This window comes from Anas acuta, chromosome 1 (genome assembly GCF_963932015.1).
Source record: "Anas acuta chromosome 1, bAnaAcu1.1, whole genome shotgun sequence".
Lineage (NCBI taxonomy): Eukaryota > Metazoa > Chordata > Aves > Anseriformes > Anatidae > Anas > Anas acuta.
The window spans coordinates 73,304,499-73,324,555 of record NC_088979.1 but is presented as its reverse complement, the minus strand read 5'-3'; the positions used below and the strand labels follow the sequence as shown (position 1 = coordinate 73,324,555).

Here is a 20,057-nt window from a genome sequence, read left to right as displayed (position 1 = left end):
CTGAAATTGTACACAGGAAGTGACTCTGTACTTGGCAGTGCAGAGCAATAACCATGGAGCCCTTTCTTCAGCCTTTATGCTTGACCTTCACAACAATGGTTAGCTGACTAAAATAGGACATTAAACTAATCTCCTTATGTAAACAAAAACAAAATAAAAAACAAAAGAAAAAATCACAACTGAGCAATGTCTACTCTCTTGTTTTTATATAGGAGGAAAGGGAACAAAACTAAAACACTTTGATGACTGATATACAGTTAAACTGTTAGCTCAGTGTAACAGCCTACGGGTGAATTTGGTAACAACAGGCTGACAGTGGAGAAACTGCTGTCTTGAAGGGTTAACCAAGACTGCACTTGCAGTCTTGGTTATTGTGAAGCAGGAAGAGTAACAGTCCAAGCTGTGTGAGCACCTCCCCTCCCCCTCCCCCGGCACACACACATACGAAAACACATGTTTATTTCTCTGTGTGCAAGGTGCCCACCTGTTCAGCCCCCCAGGCCCTGGCCAGCCCTGCCACTGACGCTTCAAACCGGGATGCGATGCTCTTCGCGAGAGGCTGTGGATGGAGATACGGTTTCTGTAGTGATGGGGAGACTACGGAGAGCTATTGGCTGCCGGCTTTGTAAATTTCATTCAGTTTGGTCCAATAGCAGGAGGAGAGCGCCTGGTACAGCCTGGACCTCTCTCCCCCTCTCCCAGCTTGCCTTGCCTTGCAGATCAGTCTCTCCCCGGCTCCGTCTCTCTGCATAGGCAATCACAGCTCCTACTCGCAGACCCAACTCTCTCTCTTGCACTGATTGTAATGAATTTTCTGCCTGAATGTAGGTTGCTGACAAGTGAGAACACGAGTTTCTTTCAGATCCAGTGTTGTTGTTTTTCCTATTGTTATTTTTAATTTTTATCCCCTTCGTGGTCGTTGCATTCCTTTGGAGAAGCAAATCGCGTTGGATTCCAAAAAGGAGAGCAGGAATCTTGTGTGAATAATCCCGGCTGCATCATGATACCCTGAGAGGATTTCCTGAAAGAATCTGGCTGTGTTAAAAAGACCATTATGCTTCTGCAGCTATTCCAGTGTTAAGGTAGGAGTACTGGGTTTACCGTTTGCATGTTCATTTCATTTTTTTTTTTCATTTTTTTCAGTTGCCTTTTTTTCCTTTTTTTTTTTTTTTTTTTTTTTTTCCCGGCGGGGGTGGGGGAGAGGTGTTGCAGTTGGTACTCTGGCAAAGGGCGAGCAGTTTGCTGCAGTCGTCTGTGGTTTTACTTTTCCCATCATTATAAAGCAATACTTTCTGCCATCTCCACCATCATACATGATCTCGATGTCACATATGTGTATATATGCAAATGTATTTATTTTTTATCTGCTTTGGTCTCGACCCCCATAGCCCCCTTGCACCATAATTTGTTTGGAGACATTTTGCTGCAATCAGCTATTTGGAAAGGCTCTGGGGTTCTGTGTGAGATGTTTACAAAGTAGCTCTGCCTTACAGCCGAATAAACAGAAGAGTGTGGAGGAGAGGAGGGAAAAATATCTGCAGTACAGAGAGAGAGAGAGAGAGAGAGAGAGGGAGAGAAAGAGCGAAGCCACAGTTTTCTGCAAGCGCGGAGAGGGGCTGGAGCAGTACCTCATGCTCTGTGTGCGCCTGTGGTTTTCAGGGAAATACAAAACCAACACGTCGGGTTTTGGTTAACCACTTCCCTCGCTGCCACCACAGCCACAAAAAAGAGAAAGGGGACGGGGGAGGATGGCGGGGGAGGGGAGGGGGGGGAGAGAACGAGGGAGGTGGCTGTTCAGAGGAAATCTTGGCTCTTGGATTAAGCTGTGCACCCGCTTTTGGTTTAGCTATTCTTTTTTTTTTTTTTTTTTTTTTTTTCCCTTTCTTTCGTTCCTTTTCCGGGCTCGGGTAAAATGCCCGCTTTTGTGATGGGCATGGGTTCCCGCACGTGATGGAGCGGGGACTGGCACTGGGGAGAGCCAGCACCAGTATGCGCGGAGCGGCAGCGGCGGAGGGTGGGGGGGGGAGGGAGGGGGGAAAAAAAAAAAAAAGGAAAAAAAAAGCAGAAGAAAAAAAAAAGCACACCCCCACCTCGACCGACAGTAAATCGGCTTCTCTGCAAAGCTGGGGCGGGGGCGGGCGAGGCGGGGGCTGGCGGCGGGAGGCGCCAGGGCTGCGCCCCCTCCCTGAGGAAAGGCCGTCGCCACCCCCCGCGCCCCGCCGAGCGGGGGCGGCCCCGCGGCCCTTTCGGACGCCCGGCAGGCGGCGCGGGGGGCCAGGGGGAACCAGCAACTCGACCTCCCCCCCGCACTACCCCCCCGCCGGGGAAACTTGGCCGCTTTCGGCTCTCCGCGTGGGGAGAGAGGAAGTTTGCGCGGCCGTGGCGGGGCGCGGCCAGGAGGTGGCGGTGTGGGCCCGCGCCCGCTGCTGCTGCCGTCGTCCCCGTCCCCGTCCCCGTCCCCGTCTCCGTCTCCGTCCCCCTCGATGCGGTGCCAGGAGCGGGCAGAACGCGAGGCGCGGAGGGAAGTTTGGCGGCCGGGAGCGGGGAGCGGGGGGAGCGGGGAAGAGCGGCCTGGGGGGGTCCAGGCGCCGCCAAAGGCAGGCTGAGGTGCGAAGGAGCGCCGCGGTGCACCTCAGGTCCTCAGGTGCGGCGGTCTAAACCTTTAAAGCCTTGGTAGTACAGGGAGCGGAGCAGCGGCGGATGTGGACGTTTAAACGATGGTTTTATTTATTTATTTATTTATTTATTCATGTATAGGATTTGTGAGCGAAATGATGGCATGAATGCAATCACACGCTCAGATGGTTTGTATTTAAAAACAAGCCATTGCCACTAAAAAAAAAAAAAAAAAAGCTCTTTAATCATGATTGATCAGTGTTGAGAGCAAATTCTAGACTGACTTTTGCTTTTAAATTATTATTAATCTTAGGGGTATACATGCATATTTTTAGAAGTAGGTGATTAGAAAGCAAAACTCTGTTCGACCCAAATGGAAATCTCTGGTATATTCTCTTCCTGAAACATAAATGTAGCTGCCACCTTAAATATCTCCTATAAATGGAAAGGCAATAGTTCACACCCAATGGGACACAAATTAACTTTATTAATTATTAGAAGTATACATCTTTTGTTAGCACTAAAGAAATAAACTTGTTTTCTGCCACCATAAGAAAATAATGAATTACTTCCATTAATTTTAATTCCTGGATGAAAGCACAACTTTGCTTTGTAGCAGTGAACTGATTTCATATGTCTAATGAACCTTACATTTCATTTTACTTACAAAATATGTATTTGATATTGCACCAATTAATAGCATCTATATAGACCTCTGTGTAGGTAATACCTATGTGGATATGCAGGACTTTTTTTTTTTTTTTTCTTCTGAGTAATGGGTTATACGCATTGTCTTATGAATCCTATTCCAAATAAACACTAAAGACTGAGAGCATGAAAACATGCCGTGCAGTTTCTGGTAACTCAAACACAGCAAGATCTATAATGTCTACAATGGCATGCAATTTTCTGAGAATAGGGTTTTTTTTTGTTGTTTTTTTTTTTTGACTTACTTATTCCTAGCATCTTGAAATTATTACTTTTTTGTGTATAAATGGAGCTGTTATTGCTCTTTTTTCTCTATTCATATGCCTGTGTACCATATAGGTGCAATCACTGTTGGTATGCTGTATGCAAGTGCAACCTATTAAGTTGCACCAAGTATTATAACTTAAATTCATTTTGGCATCCAAAACATGTTGGTCCTCAGGAGGATTCTGATTCATGTCTAATTTATTTATTTATTTTCCTTTGAATATAAACACCTTTTAGTCTTGATCTCTACTGTAAAGCATATATGTAGACAGGAAAATACATTTTCTTCCTTCTATGTTTCTAGATGGAGTGATTACTTGCCTGGTATTGTTTTAAAGTGAAGTGCTGTACTACAAACATGTAGACTGTAAATACAAAAGTTTCTGATTATTTCTGTTTTTCAGCTAGGGGTGGTGGTCAGTAATGAAGTTTAATGTTTTTAAAGGTATCACAATACATTCAAATGAAAGCAAGCCTCATGGCGTGGCTTTTTTTTTTTTTAGATAGTCCCACATTCCTGGGTAGATTAATTCACTTCACAGTTTATACATTTGATAAATATCTTCATCTTAATAGGCATCCTTCAGTTGAAGATCTGTCTTGTAGAAATGAAGACACAAGGCAGAAAGGAAAGCTGTTTAACTAAAGCTTTGTGTTACAGATATCATACAGAAACAAGGATTTGTTTCACTTTTTTTTTTTTTTTTTTTTTTTTAACAAAAGAGTGATTCAAGGAACATTTACTGACTGCTGCATAGAGGTTTGCACATTTGTTTTTGACAGGTTCTCAATACAGCCTCCTCTTGGCCTTTCAAACACGCATGCTGCTATTTGATGGCTGAATCACATAGTGTAAAGAACAGCTCCACCTGGGTAGGACAGGAATAAGCATCATGCTATAACCAGCATATAATTTAGTCATTCTGTCACTCGAAGACTTGTCACCGAGATTCAAGATTTCTTCAGAATGAGTAAGATTGGTTAGTTATGTGCACTGGATTATAAAAAAAAAAAAAAAAAAAAAATCCTAATAAAACCAAAACATAAACATGAGCTGCAAAAATCAATATAAGGTTCTCATTTCCAACTGCAGCTATCCTCTGTCACAGTTCAGCTCAGGTGCACTCAAGCAATGTTTGTAAAGCATTTATGCTGTGAGCCATTTCGATCCCCACATCTGACAGGGTTATGTACTCAACTCTGTCACCTTTTAATAGTTCTCTAGTTCTCATCGTATTTGTTTTAGAAGTCCTCAGATTGGATTTGGGGGAAAAAAAAAAAGCCACACAAGAGAAGGCATTGCTGTCTAGTAGAGGAAAATTAGGTTTATTGGTAATACTCTTGCAAAGTTATTTTGATTGAAATGAAGCACAGTGTTATTCAAGTTTTCACAACTTGAAACTCATTTAAGGTTAGAGAAAATAAAATTGAAAAATACAGTTTGTAAACTGCTTGTAGTGAGTGGATCCAAAGAGTAGGAAATTATTCTGAAGATACTACATTCAAACTCATCTCTCTTCATACCATGTAAACTAGGAGGAATTCTTTCTGGATGTTGTCCTTAGAAGTAAGATGTATATGGCCCAGAGATACTTTATGTTTTGCATGCACAACTTGCGTGAGAATAGAAGCAGCCCTTCTAGAAGATGGTATTTTATGTGAGATCTGCAGCGAGGCTTTACCACAAGCATAGCTAATTCAAACCAAATGCATTACCACATGCTGGAGTGATCCCTAGCTAAGAATGTTCAGATCTGTACTGTAATAATCTAAAAATAAAATGTAGTCACTGATGTCACAATGTATAATTCTTCCTTTCTGCTGTCTTCTGTGCTGAGCCCACACACCACTTAGTGTCATAGGATGTATTTTGGTAAGTGCATACTGCTGACTAGCTTCAGTTGAGGGTTAGGTCTTTTCTATGCTTGTCTGTCTTCTGTTGTTTATGTACTCCTAGAGACTTGCAACTTGATGGGGAAGTTTAGGCTTTCAAGACATAAGCTTTGAAAGTGAGTGGCATTTTTTATTAGGAAAAATATTTGAGTTATAGTTGATAAATATAAAAAATATTTATATCGGAAAACATGAGTACTGCATAGCTGTCACAATTTTCTCTTATTTGTATAACTTCATTTAAAAGCATTCATTTTTATTGTTTGAAGAGGGACTATTTTTAAATATTGCATAGATTGTAACAGAATCATATTAAAGATTGTTTCTTTTAATGTAACAATAAAGTATTTGCACAATATAATGTTTTTTATTTTCTTTGATTAGCCAACATGCAATTATATTTACTTCTGAAGTAGATGACTTGATTTATTAAGTAGAATGAATTAAAATATTTTTATTTACTTTTATTTGATTTTTTTTAATATAATTAATATAATGAAAAATATTTTTGTATACTGATTACACAAATCATTGAGACTAAGCCACTTTGATATTTCTCCATAAAGGATGATAGATTAAATGTGTAAGACTGTAGTGTTATGTTTTGATGGTAGTAAACTTCTGGTAGTATATTTCAGATTTGAATTTGTTGAATGCAGTAGACAAAAATAGGTAGCATACTGCTTCTCAGTACAAATTATTTCAGAGGTAAGGCATTTCCTTTTTTTCTCCAAGGTCAGGTAGCCACTGTCATTTAAAAGAAGTCTACTATAGCCAGAAGAGGAAAATCATAAACAGTCATTTGTGTCCCAAAGTGTTGCTTGAAGTTGTCTAATGGGTTGATTATTTTGAAAATACTTATTGCTTTAGCATTTATGTTGGTAACAGGCCCAGTTCAGACCTGGAAGGAACCAGATTTCAAACTGTTGGTACTGTGCTCTGTACTTTTTCTATCAAATTCATAGTCCTAGTACAACTGACCAGCCATGTCGATCAGTGCCATCATGTGGTGATGTTGTGATATCATTGCCAGCCATTTCTGGGTTGGTGATCAAGATTCTTTAGAAGCTTCTTAGAGTCAGTTTTGGACTCTTAGTGAAAAATAGACAAGCTAATGCCAACAAGTGTTCCTTCCAAAAACTGTTTAGAACTGTTATGAACTGAACTTAAACAAATTACGTACATTTTCTATAACAATATATATATTTTTTTTAAGCTTTTGAGCACTTTTGAAGTAGTAGTGGCCAAACTTTAATAACTCCTCTGTTTGGTATTTTTATGATGATTTTTTTTTTTTTTTTCCTGCAAGGAAGGTTATGCTGTAATAATCTCCAAAGACCTTTTTTTTTTTTTTTTCTTCTTTTTCCAAATAGACACACAATACATTATATATCATACTTTTGCACTGTGATTTTGAAATGTAGAATTTGGAATGGAACCAGATTATTTGTGTTTATTTCTATGTATTCATTTTATACAGACATTAAAATTAGATTTTAGACAATTATTTTTTTCAACAGCTACTTGCAAAGTAGTAGCAGCTAGCTTTTCTTCTATTAAATATTTTTTTTTTTTGCAGACATTACACAGACCTCTAATATTAAAAAGTGGAGCAAGCTATTACTTAAAATTTGTCAATAATATAATGATGTTTTTGTTGTTTGTTGTTTTTTTTTTTGTTTGTTTGTTTTCTGAATATATTTTATACATATCACTTATTGTCTACTACTTTATTTATTATTCTCCACAAATCTATATCCCCTACCTGTGAAATATCTCTTTCAAGTACTTGCGCATATAAAGACACGTTACAAAAAATAAAAAATATATAGGAAATGTACTTCTAATTTGACTTATGATCTACCTTCTTTGATTTGCTGTGAATCATTGGTACATCTGCCATTACTAAAACTCTCTGAAACTAGTAATGAATAGGACTATTTCTGTGTTTCATGGGATATCTCAGGCATAAGCCAAAGAATTGCAGCAACACTGAAATGCTGATGGGCAGCCATAAGCAGCACCTAGTGAGTTATTCTTGTATTAGATGTTCCCTTCACCCAAAATTTAGAGCAGATGGTTCAGCACAGTACTTCAGGACAGCTTTCATCAGATAGAGCATTGCATCTCAGTCAAGTATGTAGTCACTGATTTGTTGGTTGGAGTCTCCCAAGCCAAATATATCTCTATCAATAATGTAATTGTTGAAATGTCTTCCTGCTGCATTTTACATCTACATGAAAGCAAAGATAAGTTCTCAATACACAATGGAGTGAGTGGAAGTAGAACTTTCTGCAAAATATGCACAGATTGACAGATGAGCTGTGGTGCCCAAGGCTGTGAATTTGTTTAACACAGCCAGCAGTAGGTCTGCTGCTGAAATTAGAGTTGTTCAGTGTCTGTAGTTTCCAATCTGCAGGTGGTGAATTATGGGGCAGATGATGCAGATTCACTTCTTTTGAAGGATGAAATATTAGTATTTATTGAAACTGGATATTAACCTTGGATCTGGAATTAATCTCTTCAAGTAAGATGCAGCATATTAATTTCACGTTCATTGTAATAATACTTTGATTAGGTGCAGAAGTTATAGTGGAAAGGTGGAGGTATTGCTTCCATCTAAAGAGGTTAGTTATTAAGGAAACATTACTTTTTAATGTTGCATTTCTTAAGCCTTTCTTTTTCTCAAGATCTTGTATATGAACTGTGCTTGAATTATGACTTTTGAAAAAAATGCTTAGAGATTATATCAGTTTGATGCCATCTTTACATATAGATAAAATTTCAAATGCAATGCTGTAGGAATTTGGTAATGCAGGTCAGCTGGCACCTATATATAAAGAATAGAGTAAAGAGACAGTAAGACTCATAGAATCATAAAGGTTTGAAAAGACCTTCAAGATCATCTGGTCCAACCATCCTCTACCACCAATGTCACCCACTAAACCATGTCCCTAAGCATCATGTCCAACCCTTTCTTAAACACCCCCAGGGACGGTGACACTGGCCCTCGGGGAACACCACTCATGAGCAGTCACCAGCTAGATTTCACTCCATTCACCACCACATTCTGGGCCCAGCCATCCAGCCAGTTTTAACCCAGCAAAGAGTGTACCTGTCCAAGGCATGGGCTGCCAGCTTCTCCAGTTTACAGGACTGTGAAAGACATACTGCAATGATTTTTCTGTCCTGATCTGGTACAGAGGTGTGATGTTACTGAAATGCTATGAATTATTGGTGTAGTTAGCTTGTAGCGCTATTCTACAATGAGTTGCCATGGTCGTGGAGTAAACTGCAAGTATAAGTGAAAGTAGCTGTCTATTAGAAGAGCTGACCCATTTTTATTTGTACTGTAATATAGATATTTACTTTTTTGTACTTTTTTTTATCTATTTTGTACTGTAAATAGATATTTCTCAGTGGAATTATCAGTCTGAATTCTCCATTCTCTATTTACTTTAGAAATAAAATGTTCTAGTGAATTGTCCTCCTGCTTAAATCTATCTTGTCTAAGAGTTTTGGCTCTGGAAAACTGAAATTAGAACACGTAGTTACAATCTTTCATTTTCCTTGTTTATGCTTTGCCTGCAAATACTCTGTTTTCTTTAATTTCTCTTAAGTTTTTAATTTTAAGTTTTTAATTTATCCCAGATCCCTCACAAAGCTTTCTCCCATTTATGAATTATTAAAGGTGTAATAATGGTCAATATGATGGTGGCAGCTTCAATAGCTAGAGCAAAAAACTCTTTTCTCTTGAGTGATTTATATTCACATTTCTGATATGCTGAATTTGAGTGCCTTTTTGTAAAGGATTTGTAAAGGATTTTGTAAAGGATTTGTAAAGGATTTCTTGTTCTGGCACTAGAAATTACATTAACAATATAGAAGTTACACAAGCAATGCTGAGAGAACACAAGATGGGAGCAATTGTAATAGTGGTAGTGTGCTGAATTCTCTTAGCTATCAGATAAGAATGGAAAGCTAAGTAACTCTTGAACTTGGTATATGAGTTACAATCACTGGACCATAACACTTCACAGAAACACATTTCCATAGTAGGTTTTAGTTTCTGTTTGCCCCTGGAGAGTTAATACTTGTATAGGCTTGATACTTCACTGCTTTCTGAAGCCAGTTAGCCATGTTACCAAATAGTAAGCTGTTTTGTTGTTGTTTGTTTATTTTGTTTTGACAAGGAATTGTATTGAGGTTGGAGAAGATACTGTCTGGAGCAAGAAGAGTCAATAAGGGTGATGAAGTAATGGTTGAATTCCTCTTTGGAAGAACAGTATCGGTAGCGTGTTTAACACCCCTTCTGTCTCTTAAGACCTGAAAACTAAGAATGGAATAATTACGTGTAAGATGAGGAGACTTCATTCTATTTTTTGCCTTTCCTTCTGTGCAAGATAAGGGATGTTTCTCAAATGACACCCATCCCTCCCCCTTTCCCCACCCCAAATTCCTAGCCTGGTTTGGTGTTTGTCCTTCTAATACTTTGTATTGCCTCAAAATATCCTTCCTTGTCAAAGACTATAAACATGCAATGCCTTGCAGACAGATTAGCAGTTTCAAAGAAAGGTTAACATTGAATATGATTTTCATAGAAAAAGAAGAAAGAGATAAGAAGGAATGAGGTAAGAAGTAAGTTGCCATTGGGGGTAGATTCTCAAAACAAATACAGGACACTCACTAAAGAAAGACTGAGAATGTAAGGCAAGTGTAGGAATTAGGGGATGACAAATAGGGACAGTAAAGATACTAGAGCAGGGAAAGTAGAATAGTGAGAGCAATTACAGTAAATGTTCTGAAGAGCCTGTAGAGTTCTGGAGAGTCAAGACAGAATTACAAGAGGGATGTTTTGGAAGATCAGAGTTAGGTTTTGTCTAAGGGGGTGCAATATACTATAAATACACTCACTATATGGATAAAAATGAAAATACAATTCTCAGTATCAATGTCATTCTACAGGGTTATAGATTGTACTCTTTGAAAGAAGAGTACGATTAAGATTTTCTTCTTAATAATCATTTAAAATATTTTTTTCTCCAAATAAAACTATGTATGAAGGGGGACAGGGTGGGAAAAGAGGCTTGGTAGAGATGAGCCTGTGGGAGCAGTTCCAGGGTTGTGGGTGAGGCCAATGGCACAGCTGAAGCGCGTCTACATCAATGCATGGAGCATGGGCAACAAACAGAAGGGGCTGGAAGCCATTAAGTGGCAGGGAAACTGTGGCCTAGTTGTCATCACTGAAACATGGTGGTACCACTCCCATGACTGGAGTGCTGCAATGGATGGCTACAAGCTCTTCCGAAGGGACAGGAACCTAAGGAGGTGAAGTGGCATGGCTCCCTATATGAGAGAGTGTTTTGATGCTGTTGAGCTCAGAGTTGGGAATGATAATGTAGGGTTCCTATGGATAAGGATCAGGGGGTTGGCCAAGAAGGTGGACATCCTAGTGGGGGTCTGCTACAGACTGCCAAACCAGGATGAAGAGATGGATGAGGTGTTCTATAAGTAGCTGGCAGAAGTCCCTCAATCACCAGTGCTTGTTCTCCTGGGGATTTAATTTCCCAGACATATGCTGGAAATAAAATACAGCCCTGAGGAAACAGTCTAGAAGGTTCTTGGAGTGCATGGAAGACAGCTTCCTGACTCAACTGGTTGGTGAGCCTACCAGAGGGGGTGTGCCGCTAGACCTGCTGTTCACAGAGAAGGATTGGTGGGACATGTGGTGGTAGGCAGTTGTTTTAGGCAGAGTGACCATGACATGGTAGAGTTCTCTACCCTTGGTAAAGTCGGGGGGGCAGGGGGGAGGGGTCAGTAAAACTACTGCCTTGGACTTCCAGAAGGCTTTGAATTGTTCAGGACACTCATAGGGAGAGTCCTCTGGGAGTCAGTCCTGAAGGGCAGAGGGGTCCTGGAAGGCTGGATGCTCCTCAAGAAGGAAGTCTTAAAGGCACAGGAGCAGGCTGCCCTTATGCCCCATAAGATGAACATAAGATGAAGATGGGCACGGCTGAACAGGGAACTTTTGCTGAGTGTCCAGGAGAAAAATACAGTGGAAGAAGGGACAGAAAACTTGGGGAGAGTACAAGGAAGTTGCCAGCATTTGCAGAGAAAAAATCAAGAAGGAAAAAAGTTCAGTATGAGCTCAACCTGTCCACTACAGTAAAGGATAATAAAAAATGCTTTTATAAATATTTTAATGGCAAGAAGAGGGCCAAGGAAAAACTCTATTCTTTACTGGATGCTGGGGGAGCATCACTACTGAGGATAAGGAAAAGGCTGAAGTTCTTAATGCCTTCTTTTTATCTGTCTCTACTGGCCAGACCACTTGTCTTTGGGGTATTCAATCTCCTGACCCAGAATCCTGGGACAGGGAGCAGAAGAAACTCCCCACAGTTCAGCTGGAAACAGTCAGAGACCTGCTGCTCCACCTCGACTGTCACAAGTACATGAGGCTAGATAAGATCCGTGTGAGTGTGCTGTGGGAGTTGGTGGATGTGATTGCTGGGCCGCTTTCCATAATCTGTCAGCAGTTATGGTCATCTTAAGAGGTCCCCAGCTGACTGGAGACTTGCTAACGTGATGCCCATCTATAAGAAGGGTTGTAAGGAGGACCCAGGGAACTACAGTCCTGTCAGCCTGAACTCAGTGTCAGGAAAGATGATGGAACAGGTCATCTTGAATGCAATCACATAGCATATGTGGGACAGTGGGGGGATCAGGCCCAGCCACCATGGGTTCATGAAAGACAAGTCCTACACGACCAGGTGCATCTCCTTCTCTGACCAGGAGACCCACCTGGTGGATGAGGTAAAGCCTGTTGACATAGTCTACTTAGAATTCAGCAAGGCATTTGACACTGTCTCCCACAGTATTCTTCTGGAGAAGGTGGCAGCCCATGGCTTGGACAGATCCACTCCTTGCTGGGTTAAAAACTGGCTGGATTGCCAGGCCCAGAAAGTAGTGGTGAACGGAGTGAAATCCAGCTAGTGACTGGTCACAAGTGGTATTCCCCAAGGGTCAGTGTTGAGGCCCACCCTCTTTAATATCTTTATTGATGATTTAGACAAGGGAATTAAGCGTACCCTCAGGAAGTTCGCAGACGACACCAAGTTAGGGGGAAATGTCAATCTGCCAGAGCGTAGGAGGGCCCTGCAGAGGAACCTAGACAGGATGGATCTATGGGCAATGGGATGAGGTTCAACATGGCTAAGAGCTGGATCCTGCACTTTGGTCACAACAACCCCATGCAATGCTACAGGCTTGGAGCAGAGTGGCTGGAAAGCTGTGCAGAGGAAAAGGATCAAGGGGTGTTGGTTGATGCTCGCCTGAACATGACCCAGCAGTGCGCCCAGGTGGCCAAGAAGGACAACAGAATCCTGGCTTGTATCAGGAATAGTGTAGCCAGCAGGGCCAGGGAGGGGATATCCCCCTGTACTCTGCTCTGGTGAGGCCACACCTCGAGTGCTGTGTTCAGTTTTGGGCCCCTCGCTACAAGAAGGACATCAAGGCCCTGAAGCGTGTCCAGACAAGGGCTACAAAGGCTCTGGTGAAGGATCTGGAACACAAGTCATATGAGGAGTGGCTGAGGAAACTGGGGTTGTTTAGTCTGGAGAAGAGGAGGCTCAGGGGAAACCTTATTGCTCTCTACAACAACCTGAAAGGAAGTTGTGTGGAGCTGGTGGTCGACCTCTTCTCACTAGTTATCTAACTAGGTATAGGACTAGAGGGAATGGCCTGAAGTTGCAGCAGGGGATGTTTAGGTTGGAAATGAGGAGACATTTCTTCTGAGAAAGAGTAGTCATGCCTTGGAATGAGTTGCCTAGGGAGGCAACCCCCATCCCTGGGGGTTTTTAAGGAAAGGATGGACATGATGCTTAGGGACTTGGTTTAGTGGGTGACATTGGTAGTAGGGGATGGTTGGATCAGATGATCTTGAAGATGATCCAACCTTAATGATTCTATGATTCTATTAAAATATCACTTTTTTTTTTTTTTTTTTTTTTTTTTTAGGAATCTATATTCACTATGAGTTTACTTCTGTTCAGGAACATTTTATCTTATTTTTCTCAATTATAATAAATCACATTTTTGGTTTCATTTCCAGATATATGATTTAGAGGGGTTTTGTTTTGGTTTTGTTTATTTGCTTGTTTTTCCAATACGGCAAATGTAATTATTCACCTGCAGGTCTTGAGATAAACTAGTCTTGCAGAGTGTTAAGTGCACAATGTGAATAAATTTACTTTAAATTATATAAAGACAGGCTTATCAAGCTATGTGGGTTTTGATGGTTCTGTCATTGGTACATGGAAAACAGTAGAAAATTATAGTAAAATTTATCTTCATCCTACTCATATACACCACTCAAAGATGTTAAGGTAACAGTTGATGAAGATTCTGTGCATAGGCTGCTGTACCATTACCTCACACTTAAGTTATATTTCATAGTTCACCTTTTTAAACAAAATAACTTGACATGCCTCTGCCCAGCCCAAAATCTTGTCTTTTAAAATAGTAGATCCTTGATGACATCTAAAATCAGACATTAGTTTTTCTTCAGATTATGCAGAGTACCAAATTTTCTTTCATGTTCTTTATAAACAAGCTTCCTCCTTACACTTAATGGGACATAATGTATAGAAGAGCCATTTTTTCTTCGCTTACTGTAAGCTGTGTATTTGAGAGATAAAAGCATGACTAAGTTCTCATTAGCACTGCTTTAATATTATTTTTTACTATTATCTTCAGTGGTCCTGTCTAGAAGTATAAATCTAGTGCTTAAAAATAAATAAATATTTTTTTTTGCAGCTAACATCTCATCGTTTATTGTATTAATTTGTTAGATACCTCTTTTCAGCAGAGAACTTGTTCTCTGTGCAGTACATTGTTTACCAGCCAGCCATATTTGTTTGCCCAAGTGAATGTGGGTGAAATGGTCCATCACAAAGTCATGTAATTGCATTAACTTTCTTGACATTATAACTCTGGAAAGTTAAGACAAGGACAGAAATTAATGACAGGACTCGTTGAAAATGAGATTCTTGAACATGACACACATTTTACTGAGTGTAAATAGGCTTAGAACTTAAGCTAATGATTTTTGGAGATAAAATTCTCTGTTATATTTATTTGACTCCATTAGATTTTTCTTGTTGAACAGGAGGATTGTTTAATTAGTGAGGTGGAAATATTTTAAATTCCAAATTCGTGCTAACTCTTTCAGTACTTTCTGGTAAGGAAAGCTGGGAGGAAGGGACCGTTTTTGCTTCAGTGGTAGTGGTTTCCCACAAGTACCTACCACGACACAACTATAAGGATTTGCAGTTGCAAGACTGTAAGAACAAAAACATGAGATGCAGAGCATGAGAACAGTAAGGGCAAAATACTGCTCTACAGGCTCTGGAAAACTGCTTCAATGGCTTAGGGGGAAGCTTACAGAGCTGCAAATTGCACTTTAGCACTAACAATGCTAAGTGCTAGTGTATGTAAGGCAAAACATGTCTTAACAACATTCAAGAATCAAAATTTTCTGTTAGACCACATAAGCCTAAAATCAGAGATATGAAAATTAGGATAGTATAGACATAGCTTAGGACTTTCTTCTGAATATTGCCTTCCACTTCCACAACACCCCTCTGCCTCCCCTCCTCCCCCCCCCCCCAAAAAAAAAATAAAAGTAAAAAGAAAGCAAAAATAATTCATTTAGCTTTCTGCAGGCAATGGCAGAGCATAACAGTACAATATACAACAAAATATAACATTTTTTCGAAATGTGTGGTGACTTTGTGTACACGTATAACTTCTAGTATTTCATAACGTATCCTTTTGAAAAAGGGGCTTCTCTCTTCCTAAGACGATATTATCAATCAGTAATTGCCATGGTACATTTCAGTGCAGTTGACTTTGAATCATCACAGAATTGCCCAATATCAACAGTACCCAATGCCTCAAGGTATTCTGAAATACAAAATTTAGCCACAGGCATTAACAACACATACAGAGATTGCTGTCAGATCTTGGTGCTATTCCCAGAACTGCTACATTCAGAACGCTCTACTTTGAGGAATGTTGTTGCAGGTTCAGATGGCTAAATTCGTTAGAGACTGAGGTGGCACAACAGGGACTACAGAGTTATCCTTGATGTTCTTGGATTTTATAATGGCAAAAAAAGAGCAAATGCCCACAGAATTTCTGGAGCTGGATACCAACCAATTCAGTCTTCCAAACTAATCCCAATGGTTTACTTTGTTGTTGTTAATGATGATTTTTTTTTTCCATCATATCTTTAAGCTTAGTTGCTGTTTCCTTTCCAGAAAAAAAATAGCCATTGAAGGAATGCAAATGTTTCTTAATAGTCCAAGTAACTACTTCAGATCAGGAGCACAGTAGGCCTACTACTTATTCAAATTACTTATCAAACTACTTATTCTGAGAAGTTAGCTGTTGTGAACTGAGGAAGCTGAGAAATAATGACTGTACAGGTTGTGGACTTTTCTGTCATGAGAATGGAAAACAAACAAACAAAAGAAACAACAGCGAAAAACAACAAACTAGCAACACCAAACACTACCCTCTTACCCCCCTTTATATTACTATATGCCTCACTTATTGATTAGTACTTGACAAAAGATCTTTGCAGGGCTCCTACACCATTTTCCACTGTGAACAATACACATGCTCAGTACCTCCATAATATCAAGACTGTATTAAATAACTTATATCAAATACATATTGACTATATTTCACAAACTAGGAGACTTAGAAAAGAAGGTATTATATTTTTAGGTCTACATATCTTAAATAATCATTCGTTCACACATGCATATACAATCTGTATATCAAAAGTTTCACAATGACTTTTTCCTGTACCTCACAGAATCATCTAGGTTGGAAGAGATCGCTTAGTCCAACCTCTGACCTAACACTAACCAGGCCTCCATTAAACCATATCACTAAGCTCTACTTCTAAACATCTTTTAAAGATCTCTAGCGATGGTGACTCAACCACTTCCTTGGGCAGCCCATTCCAATGCCTAACAACCCTTTCGGTAAAGAAGTTTTTCCTAATATCCAACCTAAACTGCCCCTGGCACAACTTTAGCCCATTCCCCCTCATCCTGTCACCAGGCACGTGGGAGAATAGACCAACCCCCATCTCGCTACAGCCTCCTTTAATGTACCTATAGAGAGCAATAAGGTTGTCCCTGAGCCTCCTTTTCTCCAGGCTGAACAATCCCAGCTCCCTCAGCTGCTCTTCGTAAGACTTGTGACTATACCTGTCTCAGTGAAGCTTGTTGGTGTGAGATACAAACAGACCTTGGGTATCTGTGACTTTGCTTCTCAAAAATGAGCAACTTTCTCTCAGAGACATGTTCAATGGGTCAGTGAGAGCTCTACCCATCAGTCAGTGCCCTTGGTTTCTTAAACCAGATTTTTATCCCACTAGTTTGGCTCAGACCAGATCACTGAAAACTAGAACAATAGTTCTGAAACTCCTGAAAAAGCAGTGTTTTTGTTGTTGTTGTTAAAAAAATCTGTAACTACGTCTAATCATTGTTAACTTTCCTCCAGTATAGATACTATGAGACACTGACCAGATTGACCCTCTAGCCGGATCATTAAAAGTATGTGCACATGCTTGGCAAGATTTTTCAAAGATTTTTACAGAAAGACCTTGCTTGAGTCCCCATGTGGAACAGTTCATCTTCCATAACACAGAGGCCTCCTTTCACAGCTTTAGACAGCTGTGTGCAAACTAGCTATTCTAGGCTGTCCTTACAGATTTTTTTGTTTGTTTTTGTTTTTGAAGAAATAAGAATTATGGGATGCATTTTTCCTGTTGTAAGGCCTTATTTAGAATAAGATTAAGCATTTATTATTAATGTGTATAGGTAATAAATTAATTTGACCAGATGAATCCTAGTCAATGAATTTAAATTTGACCTTCTTCCACAGACTATATGTTTCTGTTTTGCTGTTTTAAGGCCTTGTCTGAAACACCCATATTACTTCTGGGGCAATAGGCAGAGGTCCCTTACAATTGCTCTTTATCATTATTTCTGTTATATATTCTGTTATGGGTCTCCTTTTAACATAACAGACAGCTCTTTTCATGGCAATAGAGTTCTTGGTATTTGTGACATTTTCAGATGCGTTTTTCTTATGAAGGTTTGGGGTTGTTGGATGTCTGATACGTTTAAATGCCATTGATTGTCTGGGCTCTAGCCTTAACTTGAAGTTGCTACTGCACATATTAGAGGCCTGAATGATCTGAATGTTGCCCTTTTTGAACTTTTGATGGTTAGCAGGTTTTTTCACAAGTGTGTTGGGAGTTGTTATTGGTGTAAAGAAACCTCCTCCTTCCATGTGGAAAATTCATTCAGTGATTTTAGTCACATGTGAAAAATAGTAGCTACTCAGTTATGTTGCATACAGAGAGCATTTGATGAGATGGTCATCTACCAGTGCATTCTATGTGTGAAAATTCTATTGCAAAAATATGTATCAGTGTTTCATAAGGTTTTCTATGATTCTGAATTGTAAGGGTGTGATTTATTTATCTATTTATTTATTTATAGTAGGTATGACATCTATTAGAAATAATTATGATATTTATCTTTTACTGCAGCTGAGCCTTAAGGACTCAGACTACTATCTCTATGTCACTTGCAAGTTTTGCTAAGCAGAAAATAGTGGGGAAGACTGATTTTTTTTTTTTTTGGGGGGGGGGGCGGTGGTGTAGAGGGGAGTGGTTAAGTGCAATGTAGAACACTTTTAGAGAATGAAGTTTAAATTACAGTCACTGGAAATGTCATAGATATTGCAGAGGGAAAATCCTCATATGAATTGTCTGCCTAAATACATTTTGTTCCAGACATAACATTTAAACTTTCAAAATCAGCAACAAAGCAAATAGTTTCCATTTCTAGCTTCACTACTTCTAATCATGGTTGAACACAAATACTAACATTACATAACTTTAATTAATGATAAATATTTCAATTCTATTTAATTCTTTAAAATAGTGCCAACCAATGAAATAGATAAAATTTTGTTTTTTGCAGCACAGGGTCTCTCGGTTTGGTAGAAACAGTTAATACTTCTCAAATAGAAAAGACTAATGGATTTAGATGTTTGGATTTAATTTTATTTAAATACATTAGTTGTTTTTTTTTTTAATACAAACTTTTCAAAATTCTATACAAGAGCATATATATATATGTACATATATATATATATATATATATATATATATATATATACACATATATAATAGAATCACTGAATTATCAAATAGTTTGGGTTTGAAAGGACTTTAAAAACCACTTAGTTCCACCCCCAACCCCCCTGCCATGGAGTAGGAACACTTTCCACTAGACTAGGTTGCTCAAAGCCCCATCAAATCCGGCCTTGAACACTTCCCGAAATGGGGTATCCACAACTTCTCTGGGCAACCTTTCCAGTTCCTTACCACCTTCAACATGAAGAATTTATTCCTTATATTTAGTAAAAAGGTAGCTAAAAAGGACTGTTGTAGTTTAACCCAGCGGGCAGCTAAACACCACACAGCCTTTCGCTCACCCTCCCCCCTCCCTCTTTGGCATGGGGGAGGGAAACGGGAAAGTGAAGACTGTGAGATGAGATAAAGACAGATTATTAGGATATTGTCCTGGATTCAGTTAGGACAGAGCTAATTTTCCTCCTAGTAGCTGGTAGAATGCTATGTTTTGGCGTAGGATGAGAAGAGTGCTGATAACACGCTGATGTTTTAATTGTTGCAGAGCAGTGCTTACACCAAGCCAAGGACATCTCAGCTTCTTGCTCTGTCCTGCCAACGGGCAGCCTGGGGGTGCAGCAAGAGCTGGGAGGGGACAGACCCAGGACAGCTGACCCAAACTAGCCGAAGAGGTATTCCATACCATCTGATGTCATGCTAAACAATATATAGGGGTGGCTAACCAGGGGGAGGAGGACCGGAATGCTTGGGGTTAGGCTGAGCATCGGTCATTGGGTGGTGATGGGGCTGGATGGGATCCACCCGAGGATACTGAGGGAGCTGACAGAGGAGCTGGCCAAGCCGCTTACCATCATTTATCAGCAGTCTTGGCTATCGGTGGAGGTCCCAGTTGACTGGCGGCTAGGAAACGTGACATCCATCTACAAGAAGGGCCAGAGGGCAGACCCGGGGAACTATAGGCCTGTCAGTTTGACCTCAGTGCAAGGGAAGCTCATGGAGCAGATTGTCTTGAGTGTCATCACGCAGCACTTGCAGGGCAAGCAGGCGATCAGGCCCACTCAGCATGGGTTTATGAAAGGCAGATCCTGCTTGACAAACCTGATCTCCTTCTGTGACAAAGTGACGCGCTTGGTGGATGAGGGAAAGGCTGTGGATGTGGTCTACCTTGACTTCAGCAAGGCTTTTGACACCGTTTCCCACAGCATTATCCTCAAGAAACTGTCTGCTCATGGCTTGGACTGGCGTGTGCTTCATTGGGTTAGAAACTGGCTGGATAGCCGGCCCAAAGAGTTGTGGTGAATGGAGTCAAATCCAGTTGGAGGCCAGTCAC

General features: G+C 40.1%; 1 protein-coding gene across 4 annotated transcripts in view; it reads left to right on the top strand.

Annotated features, from left to right (window-relative positions):
* The first annotated feature begins 580 nt into the window (after nucleotides 1–580).
* The window catches only part of NLGN4X (neuroligin 4 X-linked), a 200,545-nt gene continuing 181,068 nt past the window's right edge, over nucleotides 581–20,057 (top strand). For 2 of the 4 annotated variants that reach the window (XM_068682243.1, XM_068682233.1), the window contains exon 1: nucleotides 582–1,082. The gene's annotated coding sequence lies outside the window, so the exon portion shown is untranslated. Of the gene's footprint in view, nucleotides 1,083–20,057 lie in introns of all 4 variants that reach the window. The other 2 variants (XM_068682261.1, XM_068682251.1) reach the window with 2 other exon arrangements.